Genomic DNA, 20,723 nt, shown 5'->3' on the forward strand with positions numbered 1-20,723 from the left:
ATTATTTTCCGCAGTGTCGGTAACAATGTTCTTGGCCTGGAACAATTTCTTATCTGTCAGAGAGTTCTTAAAGTTGAGGGAAAACAGCTAGCAGCCTTCACCAGTACCTTTCACTGGATGAGAAAGCTCTTCTGGTGGCCATCATTACTGGTACACCCGTATTAACCATGGCATATTATGTATGGCTCGTAAAATTTGAAAAGTGGCCTCGTTTTTTTTACTTATGTAGAGATTTTAGGTAACGGAAATATTTGTTTTATTGTTGGTGGAGAGTAACTGCAGCATATTAGAAGCCGCAGACATTTCAGTGGCATTCGATAGCCAGAGAGATTTTTTTTTCATCACACTTCAAGCACTCTTACTTTTTATCTCCCGATAAAATTAGCAACTGCTCAAAACGAGGCAAAATGACAAACTGCGGGGGGTTCACATCCCAGAAAAAGAATGTGTCACGAAGTTCATGCCTGCCCTGTCCAGCTTTGACCTTTGTTTCCCAGAAACATGTCGCGGAGCGGCGTCGACGACTTTTTCCCCCTCCCCCGCGGGGGAACGGCATTCTCACCATAGCGCTGGAGGGGTCACTCAAAACTACCCCCCTCCTAGCATTGTTGCCATACAGGTGGCAAGCGCTTGCACGTGTTGGGAACAGCAGAAGCGGATTGAATGCCCTGGCACTGTTCGCGGCCCCCAATGACTCCTCGTAGGATTAAGGCATTGTGCCGAATTCTTTTGACATTCCTTCATGTGTTATTTTTTTTTCTTTTTGGGAGCTGCATTCCTCTGTGCGTGGCTCCTGAAGAGTCTTTTTTTTCCCTGTGTTGTTGTTTTTTTTCATTCTTTGCCATGCGAAGGGGGCGATGGGAACGCCGCGCGCTGCCAGTTGGTCTGGAGATTTCGGTGCGTGCGGTCATGAGTGAGGTGAGCCAGGGAAGTGGTCGGCAAGGAGCCTAGGCGGAGATCTGACGCGTTGAGCGCGGCGACGGTGGTCCCGAAGACGCGAGGCCCAAGTTCGCCCGTATCCTCAAGCCCCCATCAGCCCCGCGACGAGCAACCGCAGCCCGACGCTCTCTGCGACCGGACCTTGCCACTCCGCAGCTAAGCCATCGTTTCTCACCACTCACTTCAACTCTTTTGTCTTTGTATTTTTGCTTTCTGTATTTCTCGTTGTAATCCTTTGTACTGTATTTCCGTCTCGTAACATTTTTTTATAGCAATAGCCCTGATGTTTCTTTCTTCTTGGTGAAAAAACAGCGCACAAGCAGACACAGACAGAAAGAAGGGGACAAGCTTGTCCCCTTCTTTCTGTCTGTGTCTGCTTGTGCGCTGTTTTTTCACCAAGATGCAAAACCAACTAGCCCATTCAGCTGCTTTACTGACAATGGTTTCTTTCTTTGTGTTAATTGTTGTGTTAACGTGTTCAATTGGAGCTTGTGTTATTGGCGTCACGTCAGTGTACGGCGCTACCTTGTCGGGCATATTGTGATACTTGGTTGTTGTTTGCCTAATTAAATTTATTCGCTACGGAACTTGCCTACGCCTCATGCCTCCGGTCAACGACTAATCAGGCGTGGCCCCTATCGGCGGTCAGCAGTCGAATCACAATCTTTCGCACGCGGGGTGGAGAAGTTTGTCGCTCCTCCCCCTCCGAACTTACGGAGACTGCAGTGGTGCGCAGGTTGGCCCGATTAATTGTAACTTCGGCGCCAACCTACACCACAGCCGCCCACGATATCTTGACAGAATGGAACTGCTCATAACACATGAACTCCGGAGCTTACTTCCGCCAATTTCTAAGTTTCATATCATTACAGCTGAATGACGGGTTCATTGTGTTTCGCAATTTTTTTAGTTATCGTGAACATTTCTTGATATATTTATTCATATACGTGAATACAAAACATGTTCTCATTGCAGGCACAACGAAAACTTTCAGCAAGCTGTATACCGTAGAGCATTGAGGTATGTTAAAATCCAATACATACAAGGCCTGTTGTGGTGAGTCAGTGAATAGGGCTTTTCGTTCAGCCCCAAGTTCAATCTCTGACACAGCGGCTGCATTACGATATAATTAAAGCGGAAAACATTTCTCGCATTGGGACCTTCGTTGCCGTTAATTGAACTCCTGTGGGTACAACCTAACCCGGACCTTCCGTTATAAGCAAACTAGAAGTTTACAGGAGAGCTTAACATATAAACCACGCGAACCAGTCGCGTTTCGCAAGTGTTCAGACGTCATCTAAGCGAAATCTGGCATTATGCTTTTCAAAACTTTTGGAAGTTTCTAAAATTCGCTTAGGCTTTTCATGCTAATTAGTAAAAAAGGGACTTAGGCGAAAAGCGACTAATATACACAGCCTTGATGTGGCTGAAGTGCATTTAATTTCTTCACTTATTTCAACTATTCGTGGACTGTAGCTATTCGGGATCCTATTTCTGCAAAACTCACTGAAGAGAGCAAAATGTCCACCATTGTTTCACGGCAAGAATGTGAGGAGAGTGAATCGGAAACTGCACTGCACTTAAACTCAGCTCTGTATGTGCAAAAACTTTGATGGCTAATGATGAAAACTTCGGTGCTTCTCAAAGTATTAGTTACATCACCCAAAAGCATGAAGCCGATGCTGTTTTCGCGATGCGTCAAGAAAACAGTTTCGCGACCATAAAAAAGTGCACCTTTGCGAGCCGTATTGAATACAATCAAATTTCGCGTAATGCTTTCAAGGATCTTCGATAGGTGCATCACTTCATACGTCGCAGGCTAGTATAGGAAAGCTATTTTCTCCTGTTTTCCAAAACAAGGCATAAAATTGCATTATTAGCACTGTGGCTATGACCAAAGGTATACATTGTTCCGTGTCGCTCACGGAGTATTTTCAGAATTCTTAACTTCGCCATGAATGGATTACTGAAAAACAACAATATGCCTTTTCTAAAAAGCACAACTCATCATATTCACTCGGCAAAAACAAGGGCGTCATCCAGCGGGACACCACGAAGCGATGCAATTGGAGGGACGACTGAACCTTGGAAGTCCACCCTCTCGACTTTTGAGGTTTCTCTCTCAATCTGTTCACACGAGCGTGTATTTTAAACGCAAGAACATCGCAGTGGCCAACGGTAGAAATCTACAATATCTTTAACGCCTTCTTCAGGCAAACTCAATTTGACGTTGTCCAAAAATAGCCGTGCAACTGAAGCTCGCTATGAAGCCGAACACGAAGCTCACAAAAAGCTGCACCTGCCTGAAGAATCCTCGACTATTTTCAGTGAATGGATGGAGGCGCAAGAAAGCTCTGGCATAACACACCCCTGGGTATTATTAAAAGCATCGCCGGTGCAAACAACGTAGCGTCGTAGTCCGATGTCTAGACCATTCTGTGATCTCCTCAGCCTCTCGTGCTACGAGTTGATAAAGGTTTGCCCACAAGGTAATTATTATAAATCGCCGTCTTCTCCTTGAATTTGTTATCTTCGATTTCCGGACCCTTAGCAGAAAAAGGCTACGCTAAAAATTCATTTCGAACACATTTATTAATTTCGTATTTATTCCGCATTTTTGTCCCTATGCTAAAACTGCAGTATGAATGCTTTCTAAGTATGCTAGGAGTACAATTCTGAACATTCTTACAAATGCATCAAAAATACATCTTCTGTCCACTTATATATTTATTATACATTAAAAATATACTAAAATACACAACAAATACATTAAAATATACTTAAAATACACATTCAATATTTAAATATATACTAAAACTGTACAATTATTACATTAAAAATATGCTAAAAATATACACTAAATACATTAAACGTATACTAAAAATATACATTAAATACCTTACGCTACATTAAAATACACTAAGAATATACAATTAATACATCAAAAGTCATTCACTTCGTCTCGGATTACTAAAGGTTGGCTAGTCGGATTCACCGGATAATGTGATCAATGTTGTCAACAACAGAAGTGATGACTGAACTAGTTATAAGCATCAGGAGACAGAAAATCCAAGATAAAATGTGTTGTCATGAACAAGACTATGCCAGTGCAAGGTCACGTGACAGGACCTCTACGTGAAAGATGTCGCCACGCAGGAAATGCCCACGGAAAGTGACGTCATGCAGCAAGCACGAACGAATGTCTCCGTGACTCCACACCGATCCCTTATCACAGTCCTAGGCGTTATCTCAAAAAGTGACTTCATCGATTTAACAGCAGCCGAAATGCTTCAAGGGCTCACCGGCCAGAATGTAATTGACGTTCAACAAATAAAAATCCGCAAGGATAACAAAGAAATAGATACCAAACACATGGCCCTCACATTTAACATCAGCACTTTGCCTCAGACATTATATGCCCAATCCCCGCCGATGTTTCAATTGTCAAAATTTTGGCCACGGCTGACAGACTTGCCGCGGCAGCAAAACCTGCGCGAAATGCGCTTCGAAGGACCACCATTCTGAGGAATGTGACGGAGCACTGCGCTACGCAAACTGCGAAAGAGACTACGCTGCGTACTCCAGGGCATGTCCGTCCTGGAAAAAGGAAAAAGAAATATTCACCATAAAGACCAAAGAAAACATTTCATTTAAAGAAGTGAGGAGGCGTTTTGCGCTTACCAACACATTCTTTTTCACAGCAAAACCAGACTTCGCTGGTGTGGTGCGCGGGGGCGTAGCAAAACAGAACTCCGGCACCTGCCAAGGCCGCTTCCACAGAGCCGATGGGAAGGCCCTCCAACGCCCCAGGCAGGGACAGCGAAGGCTGCTCTGCCACCTCAAAGCAGGGAGCGCCGGATCATGGGTCGGCATCCCGCAGGACTTTTCACGGTCGTGGGAGGCTTGAAACTAACACAACAGCGGCTTCTCTGCGGTCCTCCAGCACCTCTGGTGAGGTGATGGATACAACTCTCACTCCGCCTGCTTTACAGCGGCGGAACAGCTCTCTCGAGAGAGAAAAAAAGACAGACCCCTCATAACAGGTCCAGAACATAAGTAAACCCCATATCGTTCCCACCCCAAAAGATAAACATGACTTTTTTAGTTCAGTGTAACTGTAGAGGCCTGTTGAGGAATTACAGAGACATAAGAGATATTTCAGGATCAATATTGCCCGTAGCATTATGTCTTCAGAAACCAATCTAGGTCCACAACATATGAATATCTTGAAACACTAAAAAACCTTTAGACGCGATCGCGAGCAGGCAAATACTCTCAGGAGGCGTCGGGATTGTCGTTCGTAGCGGTGTCCCTGCTCAAGAAATCAAAACAAAACTTGAAGCCGTTGCGGTCAGTATCGTTAGCTATAAAACAATTACTATCTGTTCTGTATATAATCCTCCACATTTCACATTAACAGTTCATGATGTACAAGAACTCATCGATGAGCTTCCACAACCATATATAGAGGTTGCGGATTTTAACGGTTGCTCTCATTTTTGTCAAACTTGCGCTGTGACTTTAGAAGCCAAATAATCGAATATGTTATCCTTACGAATAATGTAATATCTTTAAAATGCGGAAAAGGCCACATACTGCTCCCCTACCTCGGAGAAAATCACGTGTTTAGATTTGTCGTTTACTTCAACTTCTGTCTTTAACGATTTTAAATGGGATATCATTGACAACCGATATGGTAGCGATCACCTCCCTATGCTAATCAGCTTAATATCTCCGCCAGAAATAATCCCCACAAAGCCACGACGCTGGAAGCTGCATCTAGCAGACTGGGATCTTTTTAGAGCAAAAGCCACTTTACAAAATATAGATTTAGAAAACCTGACCATCGATCAGATAAATGAAAAGTTCGCTTGTATCGAAAGGGCTGCATAATTAGCTATTCCGCAGTCTTCTGGAGTAGTGCGACAAAACCACAAAGTGAGGTGGACGAAAGACTGCAAGGAAGCAAAAAAACAACAAAGTAGAGCTTGGGGTAAATTTCTCAAGTATCCGACACATTAAAATCTCGTAAATTTTGAAAAGGCAAGAGCTAGATCTCGGTACAGTCGTCGCATTGCCGAGAAAGCTTCGTGGCAGAGTTATGTTTCATCTATAAACAGTCAATTTACATAAAAAAATTGTGGGAGCAGGTTCGAATATTATACAACAACTTCTCACCGTTCACAATTCCTCTTCTGACAACTGGCACAGAAACAAGCATAAGGGAACATGCAGACACTTCGGCTGAACACTTCGCTGCAGTTCCCAGTTCATCGCAATATACGCAGACATTTATAAAACACAAAAATATAACCGAAAAACAACGACTTCCATTAAGTGGAAGTGAAAAAGAACAATACAAGAATTTAATTACTCTCCAAGAAATAAACAGAGTACTGTCTGCCGGAAAAAAACTGCTCCAGGAGCCGACCAAATACATTATGAAATGCTTGCCCATCTCTCCGAGCCTGCCGTAGAAGCACTTTTAGATTCTTTACCACAGTTTGGATATCAGGGAGAATACCTGAAGCTTGGAAAAAAGCTATTATTCTACGGTTTCTTAAACCTAACAAACCTCCAACCTCTCCTAGCAGTTATACACCCATAGCCCTTACCAGTTGCCTCACCAAATCCTTTGAAAGTGTCCTGAATATTAGATTAACATTCGCCCTTCAATCCTGCGAACTTCTAGATGTCCATCAATGCGGTTTTAAAAAAGGATGCTCCACAACAGATTACCTAGTCCGTCTCTAAACTACAGTCAGAGAAGCTTTCATCCACAAGCAATACTGTCTTGCAGTCTTTTTCGATTTAGAAAAAGCATATGATACAACATGGAGGTTCGGGATTTTTCAGGACTTAGCTGAGCTCGGCATCCGTGCCAGAATGCTGAACTCCCTTAAATACTTTTTGTCTAACCGTACATTTATTGTCCGATTAGGCTCGACCTTCCCGAGGAATTTTATTCAAGAAAATGGAGTACCTCAAGGGTGTTTTTTAAGCAAAAACTCTATTGTAAAAATGAATTCTCTTAGCAAAATAATATCGAGGTCTGTTATGTATTCACTTTATGTAGAGGACCTCCAGATAGCTTGCACATCCTTCAACATATCAATATGTGGAAGACAAACACAATTAACAATTAACAAACTGGCATCATGGGCAGACAGAAATGGCTTCCGGTTTTCTGCACAGAAAACCGTAGCCATTATTTTCTCACTCAAACGAGTATTACAAGCAGATCCGACCCTACATTTGAACGAATCTAAGGTGCCCGTAAAAAATTAACACAAATTTTTAGGTATAACATTTGACAAAAAGCTCACTTTCCTGCCTCATGCATTAAAAGAGAAAGCTTCCCGATCACTGAGCACACTCAAAGTCCTTTCACATAAACACGGGTTCTGACAGGGCAAGCCTTCTAAAAATTTACCGCTCTGTGGTACGATCCTGCTTAGCCTATGGCAGTATAGTATATGGTTCAGCAAGGCCATCGTACTTGAAACGACTCGACCAAGTGCACAATTTAGAATTACACCTTCCAACTGGTGCTTACAGGATGTCAGCTATAAACAGTCTTTATGATGAAGCCAAAGAGCCGTCACTTACCCACAGAAGAGCCATGCTGACATGCTCGTACATTCTGAAAATCCGCTCACTGCACAAACATATTTGTTACCCCATCGCTACAGAGTGCCCACCTAGAGTACTCTTTAACAATAAACCGCGAGCTACCCGTCCACTGCTCTTACGATTTAAAGACATGTGCCAGAACCTCGGCGTACTAGACATATTACCAAGCATTGCTCCAAGGCGAGGTCCACTTCCGCCATGGTACAACCTTCCGGAAATCGGTAATCTCACTCTTACACATTTCCGTAAAAAACAAATTCCCCAAGAACATGTAATACAAGCATTCCTCACCCTTGAAGAAAAGTAAACTAATTACGCACCTTTTTATACAGACGGTTCAAAAACAGACGCTTACGTTGGAAGTGCAGTGGTACAGGGGAATTGGAATAAAATAGTAAGACTTCCACAGTGTGCTTGCATCTTCACTGCGGAATGTTACGCTATCTGTGTAGCCATAGAAGAATTAGTAAATGAGAACCTCGGCAACAGTATTATTTACGCAGACTCACTAAGTAAGCTCACAGCCCTTCATTCTATAAATGCAATAACTCCGTTTCACGGCGACCTCATACACAACATCACAACAGCCATAGCTGAAGGACAAAACATTAGACTCTGCTGGGTACCAAGTCATGTCGGCATAAAAGGCAACGAAAGAGCAGATTTGTGCGCTGCTCAAGCTTGTGGCAAGCAAATAAAAATGCAAATGCGCCCTAGAAAGATTGCCTGAAATTGCTGCAATGTAAGGCAAGGAAAAATTGGCAGTCCACTTGGAACAGCGAAGTAAATAACAAGCTTGCCTTAATAAAACCAGTTCTAGGTGAATGGAAGTCGTGTGTGCACCAGAAACGTTTCAAGGAAGTCACTATCTGCCGTCTCCATATAGGTCACACACATTACACACAACTTTCTCCTAACAAAAGAAGACAAACCAGTTTGCGCATGTGGAGATGAACTTACAGTCAGTCACAATTTAATTTCATGTTCGAAACTGGAAAAGCTACAGAAAAAGTGCTTCTGTCCATTTTATAACCGATGCATCCCTTTTCATCCATCACTGCTCTTAGGTGAAAATGCAATTGTGGACATGTCCTGCGTTTTTAGATTTTTAGCAGAAGCTGGTGTTCTTAAAAAATATGTACAACACGACCCAGTACTTTGCCTGATTGACCTCAGCCACTTTCTCATTCCTGAGAAAAGCGCTGGGGTTTATTTTGATTGGTTTCGGGCCTCCAGTCCTTGCCCAAATAAGGACGGCTGATGAGGTTACCCAGACTCTTTTGAAACCTTTAATATTGGCCATTTGTGAGTCTTGTTTTTCTCTCAATACTGGGCAGAAGGGTATAACCTTTAGGCTTTCTACTCCGCCATATCTTTATACCTTTGTAAAAATCTACAGAAAACAATTTCTTATACCTTGAGCTTGGCGCATGATAGCCTTAGTTGCTTATGCGTCACTAAACTCAACACAGCACAAGCAAGCTGAGCTAAAGGAGTCAGCAGACACACGTTGGTGTTGGTATACCGCTGTACATCTGGGCATGCGATTTAACATAATCTCTGATAATCTTTTGATGGTAATCATGTTTAGGAAATGCCTTCTTTTTATTCTTCTTTATTTTGTGATCAGCGTTTTCATGTCTACGTTTTAATTCGCTAAATTCCGAAGCCATTTCATGCTAAAAACAAATAAAAGTTTCGAACCCACTTTTACTCTTATGTAAATGCTCAAAATAGAAACACAACGCCTTACTGCGATAATCTTTTACTTTATTCTCTAAATGAATGAGAAGCCACCGCTTAGGCTCAGTGGCTACGCTGCTCAGTTGCTGACCCGAAAGCCGCAGGTTCAATACAAGCCGCAGTGGTCGCAATTCTATGGAGGTGAATGCCAGAGGCCTGCGTACTGTGCGATGTCACTGCACGCTAAATAACGCCAGGTAGTCGAAATTATCGGGAGCCCTCCATTAGGTCATTCCTTATTATCCATAGCAACTTTGGAACGTTAATCTCCGTAAAACGAAACCAATTTTTGGTAGGCTCCAAACGAGTCCAGAAAAGGTTTTATGTGAATAAGGACAAACGTATCACAGCGCAGATTGTTCTTATATGTGCGCAACGCTGACGTTGTGTGCCGCATTTAAATGCATTTACAAAGTGCAGTGACTGGACTGTGATCGCCAGAGCATAATTTTAGTGTCCTTTTGGTTGAATCCTTTCTCATCAGTCAGTCTAGCGTTGTGTCGCTGTAATTGCACCAGTTCTAAAGCTTGGGCTGTCCTGCAGGCCTCCCTCTCAACAGTCGGTCCAAGCTAAGCTAGCATAGTGGCACCTCAAGTGTTTGGCACTCACGCATAATTGAAGAGTACTAGCAGCCCAGATGCTCGTAAAAAGCATCTCACAGAGCAGCAGTCACGTTCAGTACATAGCACAAAGTCAGACGTAATGCTGCCTGTTCTGATGGAAGATTTCTGGGTGTATACTGGAGGACTACTGGAGAAAGAGCCCCGTTCGCTCTTTTGCATAGATGGGCATGAACTGGAATCGTTAACGTTAATCAAAGACAGAAACTCTGTTTCTCAGGAAATAAGCTTGTACATATACAACAGTCGAGAAATTCAACATTTGAGATTCCGCGCCCTTACAGCCATATTTACGTTACGGCCGACTAGGGCAGTTAGTGCCTGAGAAGTGTCTGGGATGAGTGGGAGTGGGAAACGAGCTTCAACTGCCGTCAAGCGGTCCGAGAATTGTTGGAAGACTTCGTTTAGTCTGTGCCTAAATCTTGCCTCAAACGGTGCGAATCTGAAGTCTAAAACTCGGTCTTGAATTCGGATGTTATAATCGCTTCTGGGGCAGTAACCTTGGCGTTGACTTTGTGCATTATGGTGAACTCGGCATTGCGTTGCGGTCCCTCCACGTGGCAGGTTTCGGCGGTGCGTTTTTGTCCTGCTTCCACTTCAGCGGGCGGGGGGGGGGGGGTGCATTTAAGGCTGGTGGGCGCGTCAAGTTCAATCGCTTTTGCGGGAGAGCTCGTTGTTTACGGCTGCGGTTGGCGGGGAGGCGTCTGCTGCACTGGTGCTTGATGTGCAGGTTTCGGGGTTAGAATAGGTGTAGGTTTGAGACGGCTTTGACAGTCTGCTATTTCTGGACACGATGACCTCCTCTAGTGTATTTTGCCTAACAGAGCCTTTTCCTGAGAAGTGGCTTTGGGGGCCACGACCGCCCAGCTCAAATGTTTTCCGGAGCGGCTGCTGCTTCACCTTCTGTCGAAGCGGCTGCAGTCGGCATTCCTTGGGCTGGCACTCCTCGAACCCCTACATGAACCTAGCTGCCGACAGGACGTCGATCGTTCGCGGGACTTCCTCTACTTGCGCCGTTTCGGCGTTTGGAGCGTTCTTTGGAGCGGGACTTGCGAACTTGCAGCTGCTGTCCCGGTTCTGGGGTGGAATCAGCGTCTTGTTCGTTCTTAGGCGGCTGTTTCTGGCGCTTGACGAAGCGGTGTTTGCAGTTGTTCCCACCCGTCATATGGGAATCGTTGCATACGATGCATTTGGGCGTGCATTTGCGTTGTTCGCCTTCGGGCGGGGGTTGGTGGTTGTCGCAGCATCCGCGGCATAGGTGCGTCTCAGGTTTGGGACAGACATCAGTGCGATGGCCCGTCTTGCGAAAATTAACACGTCTCGACGCGGCAGTAGAAGGAGGGGCAGTTGAAGAGGCCTGCCCTGAAGTGTATCGAGCGGGGGACCTGGCTTCCGTCGAAGGTGATCATGATGGAGGCCTCCACGGGAATGTCTGCGTTACAATCGAGGAAGCTCTTGATGATCTCTTCGGGCGTCTCGTTCAATAGCCGTTGTATATCACGCCCCTTACGGATTTGTCTGGCGGTGGGACGTATGCTGCCATGCAGTACGTTTGGTCTCCCAGCATGAGAGATTAGAGGTTGACGTAACCCAGGACTTGTCTTTTAGGGCGTGCTGATGGTGAACGCGTTGTTGGTGGGGCTTAGAAAAAAGCATTATGTTCTCGTGAAAGGGTGGAAGAAAATGCAGTAACGCAGTCTGCCAGCAAATAAAAAAACGATGGTCAATTTGAGTAGTTAGGCCAAAAGCGAATTTGGAGCGCTACAAGTCTGGTTTTCCCTTCGGTACGGGGGTTCAGATCCAGCGCTCACAGATGGCAGTTGTTTCGATAGCGACAATGGATTCATGTGCACATAAGCGTAATTGGTCATTCATTCGATTCATATATTCCTGGGAGTCTTCCTCTCACTCCTGGCGCAGTGGTGCAGCGGTCATTAAGCGATGCGCCACTTGCCTTCTATGGCCGTAATAGGAAAGGGCAGGGAGTGTCTCGTGTGTGATTGACGTTGACCTGTGACTTTCTGCAAGCCCGCGGTTTTTGAATGGCGAAAGAAATGGGCCATAACGGTGGGTAGTCTATTCGCAATCCTGTGGACAGTCTGCTCACAGTCCGGTGAGCAGGTTGCAATGATGCCACAAGGTCACGTGACCTAGGTGACTCCCCTAGCTTGCTTTAATGAGGCTTTTTTGTAGATTTTTCCCTCGTGGTCAATGACGCCGACACCGGCTTTTCTGTGGCATGGGCTCTTAAGCGCTATCGTCTTAATTTGGTGCCCGAGATACTACTGCACCTGAGCCTGATCGGTGCGGAAGAAGTAGAAACAGAAGCAACACCCGTGCGCGGCCACTACCTCCGAAGATTTAACGCCCTATATATATGGCTGACTTTCTGGCAGTGGCTCTTCTCCTGCGCTGGTTACCCAATTCTTTTTCTGAGTTAATAATAATTATGGAATCATTATCCTTATGCACTTCTCTATCCGCGTCTACTGTATGGCAGTCATATCACATGCTCACATTTTGATCCCTCCTCATCTCCAATTAATTCGGTTTGTTATCAATTCGGTTACTGCTCCCATCCGCCATCATCATCGCTCCCTGACCGCGGTAATGATATCCCTAGGCACGGCCTCTGATCATTGTAGCGAGGATATATCGTGCCCGTTAGTTGCGTGCAGTGCAGCGCCTGTTGGCAGGTGTGTACTAAAGGGAGTACCCAGCCACTCCGCGAACCCACCATGTGTGACTTGACCTACAGCAATCTCCACGCCTCAATCCTCAGTTTTAACGCAGGGAGGTAGTAGATAGAGGGAAGAACAATTTGATTTTTTGAAATGTTCGGATTTTTATAATACAAAACTTGTTCCTGCTCCCATCGGAGAACATGCATTCTCCCTAGGCACGGCACACTACACGCAAAGTACGCTTATTCCCCTAACAAATTACGCGTATCAGCTTACATGCCGATAACGATGGGATTCTTGTTTCGTTTTGGGGCTTTGAATCTCAGTTCTATACATTCATTATTAACGAGGCAATCGCGTTGACGGTTTTGAGACGTCGACATTGGAAAAAACACCTTCTGCAGGTATATCCTTTTACAAAACGTGAAATCATTAGGGCGACATGGTATGCTTCTGGTATGGCTTTTGTACTATGTTTCCTTGCTTGCAGCATGGTGCCACAGCCTAACAAAACTCAGGCTGCATCACTAACCGTCTATACGCGGAAAACAAGAAGCACTTATTAAAGGGCCTCCACTTTGTAGTTGACCCATTAAAGCGCAGCTTATCACTTATTTTGTAGAGTTCAAAAAATACAAATAATTTTCACTTCGGCTCACAGGACGATACATATTGTTCGCAGAATTGCTGAAACTGTGTTTTATAACGCATTTATCGACGTTAGGTCATTGTCACCTGTCAGAGATGCAGGAGGCTTGCTCAGAAGAGAAATGCATTCACTAGGTGATGCTAATCGCAAAGCAGCCTAAACATTATGCGCTCGTAATGCGGCACAGAAAGGTAATGCCGTAGTTTTGTATAATGCTTTCTATTAACTCGTGAGACGCAGGCTCTACGTTCAGTTTTATAGTCCTTAGAAATTAAGAAACCATCATAATTACAAAAAAAAACAACTTGCCTTCGTTTCTTTAAAAAATATTTAAGTTAACATTCTCGCAATGTTAGGATCATCAGTCCTTAAGTATCCTCGAAGATGGTAACTTTAACGCGGCACTTTCAATTTCTGGGCATTCGAGGTTTAACACATAATGAGTTGCTCATTTGCATAATTTAAGAAAATCTTTACCTAAGCAATGCCCGAAAAACAGGGCCTCAAAATAGCGCTCGGTTTAGAATTCATTTAGCATAATAGGTTGCTCTTTACCATGTTATTTCTCTTTCGCTGCGCCCTGAATAGACACGGAAAAATTGTAGCGAAAGCTACTTTGGCCACGAATTCGCAGTTTCGCAGTGCTCGCGGTCCCACCGTGGTCGCACCGCTCCACTTGACAAACCACGTGACCAGCCACGGCGCCGCGCCGCCGGCAGCTGCTCCGCGCCACGTGGCCGGCCATGTGACCAATCACGTGGTCGGTGGCGGGAGCCACCGAAACCCCCGCACACTCACTGAATAATGCAAAAAACCCTGTGTCGAGGCTGGGTATCGAACCAGGGCCTTTGCCGTTTGAGACGGAGACGCTACCACTCCGCCACGATGGCACTTTTTTTCTTTATTGCATGAAAATAGTGCCGAAAAGAAAAGTCTAAGCACGCTTACGCCACAAAACACCAGGCCACCTTAGCCCTGCATGAGCCCTCCTTCCAAAACATCAAAAGTCTGGGTGGTACACACATGCATCCAGATAGGGGAGCCAGCTAGGCGGCTCTTGCAGGGCAGCATATACTCCCCTCACCAGAGCGCATTGTTTCCGAAACAAAGATTTCTACGACCGTGGTGATTCGGCGTGGCGGTGCATCATGAGGCTCTTCCAGGGAGTAAATAGTCCCAGCAACATAAATAGATCATATGGCAACCACAGTTTTTCTCCCCAAGCCAAAAACGGATACTGTAGGGTGTTCTCACAATGTCTTTCTTAATTGTTTGATGTAAAATGTCCCGGAAGAATACAGCATCAATGCACAGACTAAAACAATGGTCAATTGTCTCAGGTGTATTGCACAGGCGGCAATTCACCGTCCATGGCGCAAGCATCTCCTTAGCATGAAGCCATTCCTTCACAGGGAGCGTAAATGTGTGCAGTTTAAATAAGAATATTTTTGCGGCTGAAGAAACGCACATTCGCGCAACACGTTTTAAAACACTGGTGTCAAGGAACTCCAAAAAAGGTTGCCCATACAACGGTACAGGGAACAAATACGCTGCAAGTGCCTGAGTCAGCTGCCTTTTGGAAAGGCTATACAGGTAGGCTAAAGAAAAGCGCACAGTGAGGAAATTGAAGGTGTCAGCAACTTCCTTAAGGAAACCCCATAAAGGCCCCTCGCGAGTGCGTCCCGTCGGTGCGAACAGGAAAGGCAAATTAGCACTGAGACGCCTAATAAGCGCAGCTAATAAAAAAGGGTGGTTTGACGATTTGAAAAGAAAGGCGAAACAAGCTGATGCACGAGTAAGTGAACAAAGGCAATTCCACGAGACTCTGTAGAAAGAAATAGGTTATCGCGACGCATGCGTTTCCAATTGGAACGCCATAGGAACGTGGCAAATAATCAGTGCATTACCTGCATTACCTGAACATTACCTCGCACAGTGGAGAGCCTGCACCACATAGGCAAGTTTTGCAACTAAAAAATGTTGCAGACTTGAGCCCGAGCAAACACTGGTAGCTCCCTACCCAACCAAGCCTGGGTTTGTCGCCTCATGGAGACTATCTGAGAATCTAAGAAAGGCGTCACTGTTGCGAATTTGGTGAAGAGGAATCCCTAGGTAGTGAAGGGTCCCGCAGTCCCAGCTTATGGCACCATAATTACTTGCCGTTGTATCCCAATACCCCAACCAAAACCCCTTGGATTCATCTAGATTAAGAGCCACACTTGATACCTCGCAAAACTGTACATTCAAATGCAATGCCTCAATCACACTCTATTTGTCAGAGCAAAAGAGGGCGACAACATCTGCATAGGCTAAAATCTTAATTTCACACTGCGCCAGGGAGAAAGCACAGATAGATGTGCAGTTAATAATACTGAGGTAAAGGGGTTCCAGATACTAGGGCAAACAACACAGGCGAAAATGGACAGCCTGTCCGAACAGATACTTTCAATGGAATCGGTTTGGTTAGCTTGTATAGGACTGCTTAAAGCACAGTCTTGTGCTCCTAAGCAAAACATCTCCAATATTTGCATGCTCTAAGACCGCAAACAAGTAATCGTGACGAATTTTATCAAAGGCATTCGCAAGGTGAATCTGAGTTGGAGCTACTTATCCAATCTCATCTGATACTGTCTCCACTACTGAACGTGCATTATGAATATGGGTTTGGATGTGGCCTCTGATAATGCAGACCTGATGCGTGCCTATTAAGTGAGCGACAACTACCTGCAGACGATTGAAATGAACCTTTGCAAAATGTTTGTAATCTACATTACAAAAGGAAATTGGACGATGTCCCTCAACTGTTTTCAACTGATTTGAATCTGTGATTCCTGGAAATAATGTAGTATGCCCAGAAGATATAGTGGGGGGCAAAAAATAAACATCGTAAGAAGCGCAATCGTGATGATGAATTCTTATGGCGCAACGGCAGCTCTGGCCATAAAGCTCCATGGCACAAGGAAGCTTTTCATTACAGAAGGAGGGGTCAGAGACCCATTTTTCAAGCTTTTCAACCTAAAGAAGCCGAGTACCATGCAAGGAAGAGCTTGCACTCATTGTTTCACCGGTGGGTACCCCGTGGCACTGGGGATCGAACCCCGCACCACCCGCAACCGAGGCGGATGCTCAAACGACTAGGCCACCTCTGCAGTCATCGTAAGAAGCCTGGAAAACCTCCATCAATAGAGGCGCTAGGGAAGTGGAAAATGTATTATAGAACTCGCTAGTAATGACATCTGGCCCAGGAGGTTTCTGAGCCGTCAGGTCAGAAATGCCAGATTTAATTTCGCCCAAAGTGATAGGTCCCTCCACTACAGCACGCTGCTCTTCGTCAAGTGGGGCAAGGCTTCCAATAAGTGACTGTAATCTGATGTCACATTTGTGCCCGCACAACCACCAAGGAGCTTCCAAAAATAGTAAAAAAAAATCCTCAATAGTACCAGGACATAGCTCTGTGTGCAACCACTATAATGAATTTCCAACATCTTTTTAGCTAGAGCAGCCTGCCTTTCGTCACTCAGGGCCCGACGAGATGGTTGCTCATCCAGAAACCTATGGGCCCTAGATCTTATCAAGGCCCGTTTGTATCTTTCGGTTTCAGACTGCTTAACCTCTGTTTTTAAGGCAGCGATATCTTCTACAAAGGCACCTGGGCTAATCCTCTCTAACTCATTTAGCTCAACCAAAGTACGACCGAGCTCTAGAAGGTGACGTCTCTTCAAAAACGCGATTCTTGCTGAGGCTTCATTAGCAGTTTTTTTTTTATCTTGTTTAAATAAGTTTAATTTTGCAAAACTGAGAGATCACCTTGTGACCATGTGTCCTTCAAGCAAGTAGATACAGCACGTTTGAAGATTTCGTCTGAGAGCAGGCAGCTATTCAGGTTCCACAGCTCCCAACGAGGATGGAGTATGCGCCGACTGTACCTCCCTATCTGAAGAGACACCATGCAGTGATCACTGAAGAATATGGGCGGCAACCAGTCACCAAAAACGCTGAATTACATGTTTGCTGAAACGTAAATCCTGTCAAGCAGAGCACTACAGGAGCACTGAAAATGAGTGAAACGAATGCTATGTCCCTTATTATGCCCAAACCCACCAGGTTGTTTTCGCATGCCAAATCAGTAAGTAAAGAGGCACTAGGGTCATATCGCGTACTTAACACTGCTCTGTCTTCATCCCTACAAACACAATTGAAACCACCCAGCAGCATAATTTTACGATACGTGGACAAATGGTCGACTAGTGACAGAAAAAATAGCCTTTCATCACGCTGCTTTACAGGGGCATAAACCCAAACAATTCGCCACTATACACCCAAAGTTGCGAGGTCTTAGCAGATAAATCGACCGTCATCATCCGTGCTATAGGGCACGGTAGTAATCCCCAGTGTGCTGGCCAGGAATAGCATGCACCCACTTGATAAGCCTCTCGAGTGACTAACGAGAACATTGAATTCTGACAAAAAGGGCTCTACAGCAGCTTCAGACTCCTCATCAGAGGACAGTTTGGTTTCCTGGATGGCTGCCACGCTCACACCCATTTATTTAAAAAATGCCGTAATTGATGTTGCATTCGACGATTACGCAAACCCCTTTTGTTAAAGTTAACGACCTGAAATGCTGTGACGCCCGCCATTTTTGGTGCTCAAGGTTTTATCATGAATAAAGGCGCATTCAGTGAATGCGCGCCTTTCGTTCATTAACTCTTCCGAACCAGATGTCGCCGTGCTCTCGCTACGTATATCCTGCCCTAACACAGCTAGGACATCATAAATTTTTCGTCTGCACTTTTCACGCTGGCTTCTAACATCCGTCGAGGATAAACCTGATCACCTGCCTTGTGGAGCTCGATATGGACTCCGTGATAGGCGTAGAGGTGTTGAAGGCCTTTCAGCGACACTCCGGTCCAGCGCTGCATATGTCCGAAATAGGGCGTCTCAGCATGAAACCATTCCTTGATATGAATGGCTACCGTGCCGAAAAGTAGCATTTCTCTGACTTTGTAGGAAGAACGTACGAAAGAAGACCGCACCAGTGTTGTCTTTATTGAAAAACATGTGCAACATTTATATCTGATGTCGATGGAGAGCCGTATTTCTGTGCATGCGCACTCTGAATGCACCCTGTCGCATGTTATTTTGATTTAAAGGTGACCTTGCAGGCAGTGTCAACATTTGCACAGGAAAATAAATACCTGCATAACGAAAAGTTACGAAATATCCCCATAGGAAATAAGGAGCAGGGCAAGCCTGCCTATTTCCACTGCATTGAATCTTTCTGTCCAGTTCCTGGAGGGATGAGCGATGTTATTTACGAGGCGGAGATTTATTGAAATCCTGTGGCAGTCGTAATCTACACAAAATTTGAGACTGCAACGGAGTCATTTCACAGTTCTGAGAGTTATTTCCACTGTCAGTAACTCTTCACTGTTGATTTCAATTCACAGGGTACCTTGCCTTTTCATTCACGAGCAAGACTTTCTCGCAAACTATGTATTAAAAAATCATCCGCGACAATTGCTCGTCTTTTGCGCTTGGTTATCATACTGAGAACATCTGTGGCCTTCACTCGGCTGGTTTAACCTCCTTAAAATCGCTATTTCTCTTCATGCAGCGCCCATGAAGGAAATTCCTGAAATTCAATTCATTTCCCGCACTCTCTCTTCGTTCACATGCTTCTTGCCATTCACGTCGTGCTGCGCTCGTGAGCTTGCGCGGAGTACATTACAGGCGGGGGAGAAATCAGTGGAAGCCCTGCAGAAGCAGGAGAACACTTTACAAAAGCCCTTCCGGAAGCTGTCTGAGAGAAACGCGTACAAAAACGGGTTCACGCATGAGTTTGCGTACGCGAGAACTTGCGACGCGATTTGCACCGCGATGCGCGCAGCGTCCATGTGTTTTCCGTACAGGCCGACACTTCTGAGGGCTGCCACCACGTGCACGGGGCACCAGAAGACAGCGAAGACCAGCACGACCACAAAGACGAGTCTTGTGACACGCCTCTTTGCACGGGTACTCTCGGCGCTCACCCTACCACCGGGAGCTCTTCCCAGCCACAGTCTCTTCAGCAAAAGTGCGTATAAGACAAAGATCAAAGACAGTGGTACCACGAAGTTCATCATGCAGAGAGACAAACCGAATGCGGCAAAGCTATAACCAGAGTCGGCACGGAATTCGCAGGAGGAGTGGAAGTCATCGAAGATCACCATGCCGTAGGAAACAAGCACCGGAACGCAGGCCACGAATATGATGATCCACTTCAGTAGTATGCATCCAAAGGCGTTCGCCGGCGTCCGTATTGACGTGTACCAGAGAGGGTAGACGACCGCAAGGAATCTGTCCACAGACATGAGGACCAAGGTGTAGACGCTGGCGCAGGCGCAGACGATGATAAGGTACTCAACGATCCGGCACCAAGCGTCTCCGAAGGGCCAGTAGCTGAGCGTGTAGTAACACGCTGTGAAAGGGACGCAGAAGAGGATGAACAGAAGGTCGGCCACGGCGAGGTTCGCGATGAGGATATTGGTGGTGGTACGCATTCGACGGTTGGAAAGCACGACGAGGAAGACGAGGGCGTTACCGAGTGATCCTACGATGACAACGGCACCGAAAATCATAGAAACAACTACTGCCAGCACCGTGCCGCCGCGGTAGTCGTAATCCACCATCTGGTTCTCTTGGCTGAGCACAGTTGTGCTGGAGTCCCCCCAAGTCTTGCAGTGGTCCCCGGAGCTGTTGCAACTTGCCATCAGAGCCGTACCGGTGGTAGTGTTCTGCGCCTGTGAGACTTTAATGGTCCTCAGCAACACTTTGGGTTACCTGAGCAGCGTGATCTGTAAAATACAAATATAAAAATGCAGTGTTCAGCGCACGTGTGCAAAACGCAAACCCTCGCGTGGAGAGTGGGAGATAATGTATGCTAAAAAGTCCTTTGTTCAGGAATGCCATTGCGATTACACGAAAACAAGAATTATTCAAATGCCGAACAGAACACCAATCGCTTCGATTGGGCAAAATAAAAAATCAAAACAACACAGTCGAACGCGAATATGACGAACTCTTGGGGGATCACAAAATATTTCGATACATCAATGATTCGATATTTGAAATGCCAAGAGATAACTTGGTGGCTGAAATTAGCTTTTCACAGAAAAACGTTGCACCATTCTGTTACCTGTTTATAAAGTTGGCCCTGGAGACCTGATGTCACCTCGAGAGTGCTTATGAAAGTAACCTGAAAATACTAAGCGCTTAGCATGAAGTTAGCAAGCAGATACCGTGGTGGCCATCCGACTGTTGAAAAACTGAAACAAGCTTCGTAAAATGTTCTCTGGGTACGCACCAGGAGTCTGAGACGATACATGTCGTAAACTAACGCTTATCCAGTGTTCACTTGACGTTCCCACTGAGTGTCATCGTTTGCAGTTAACAGACAAAAAACAGCGACTTTTC

The 20,723-nt window shown here is 45.4% G+C and overlaps 1 pseudogene; it reads right to left on the reverse strand.

The window, feature by feature from the left end:
* Nucleotides 1–10,899: 10,899 nt before the first annotated feature.
* LOC144102611 (allatostatin-A receptor pseudogene) lies at nucleotides 10,900–19,810 on the reverse strand (annotated as a pseudogene).
* Between the last annotated feature and the right edge of the window lie 913 nt (nucleotides 19,811–20,723).

The sequence above is a fragment of the Amblyomma americanum genome, chromosome 8, assembly GCF_052857255.1.
Source record: "Amblyomma americanum isolate KBUSLIRL-KWMA chromosome 8, ASM5285725v1, whole genome shotgun sequence".
NCBI classification, from domain to species: domain Eukaryota; kingdom Metazoa; phylum Arthropoda; class Arachnida; order Ixodida; family Ixodidae; genus Amblyomma; species Amblyomma americanum.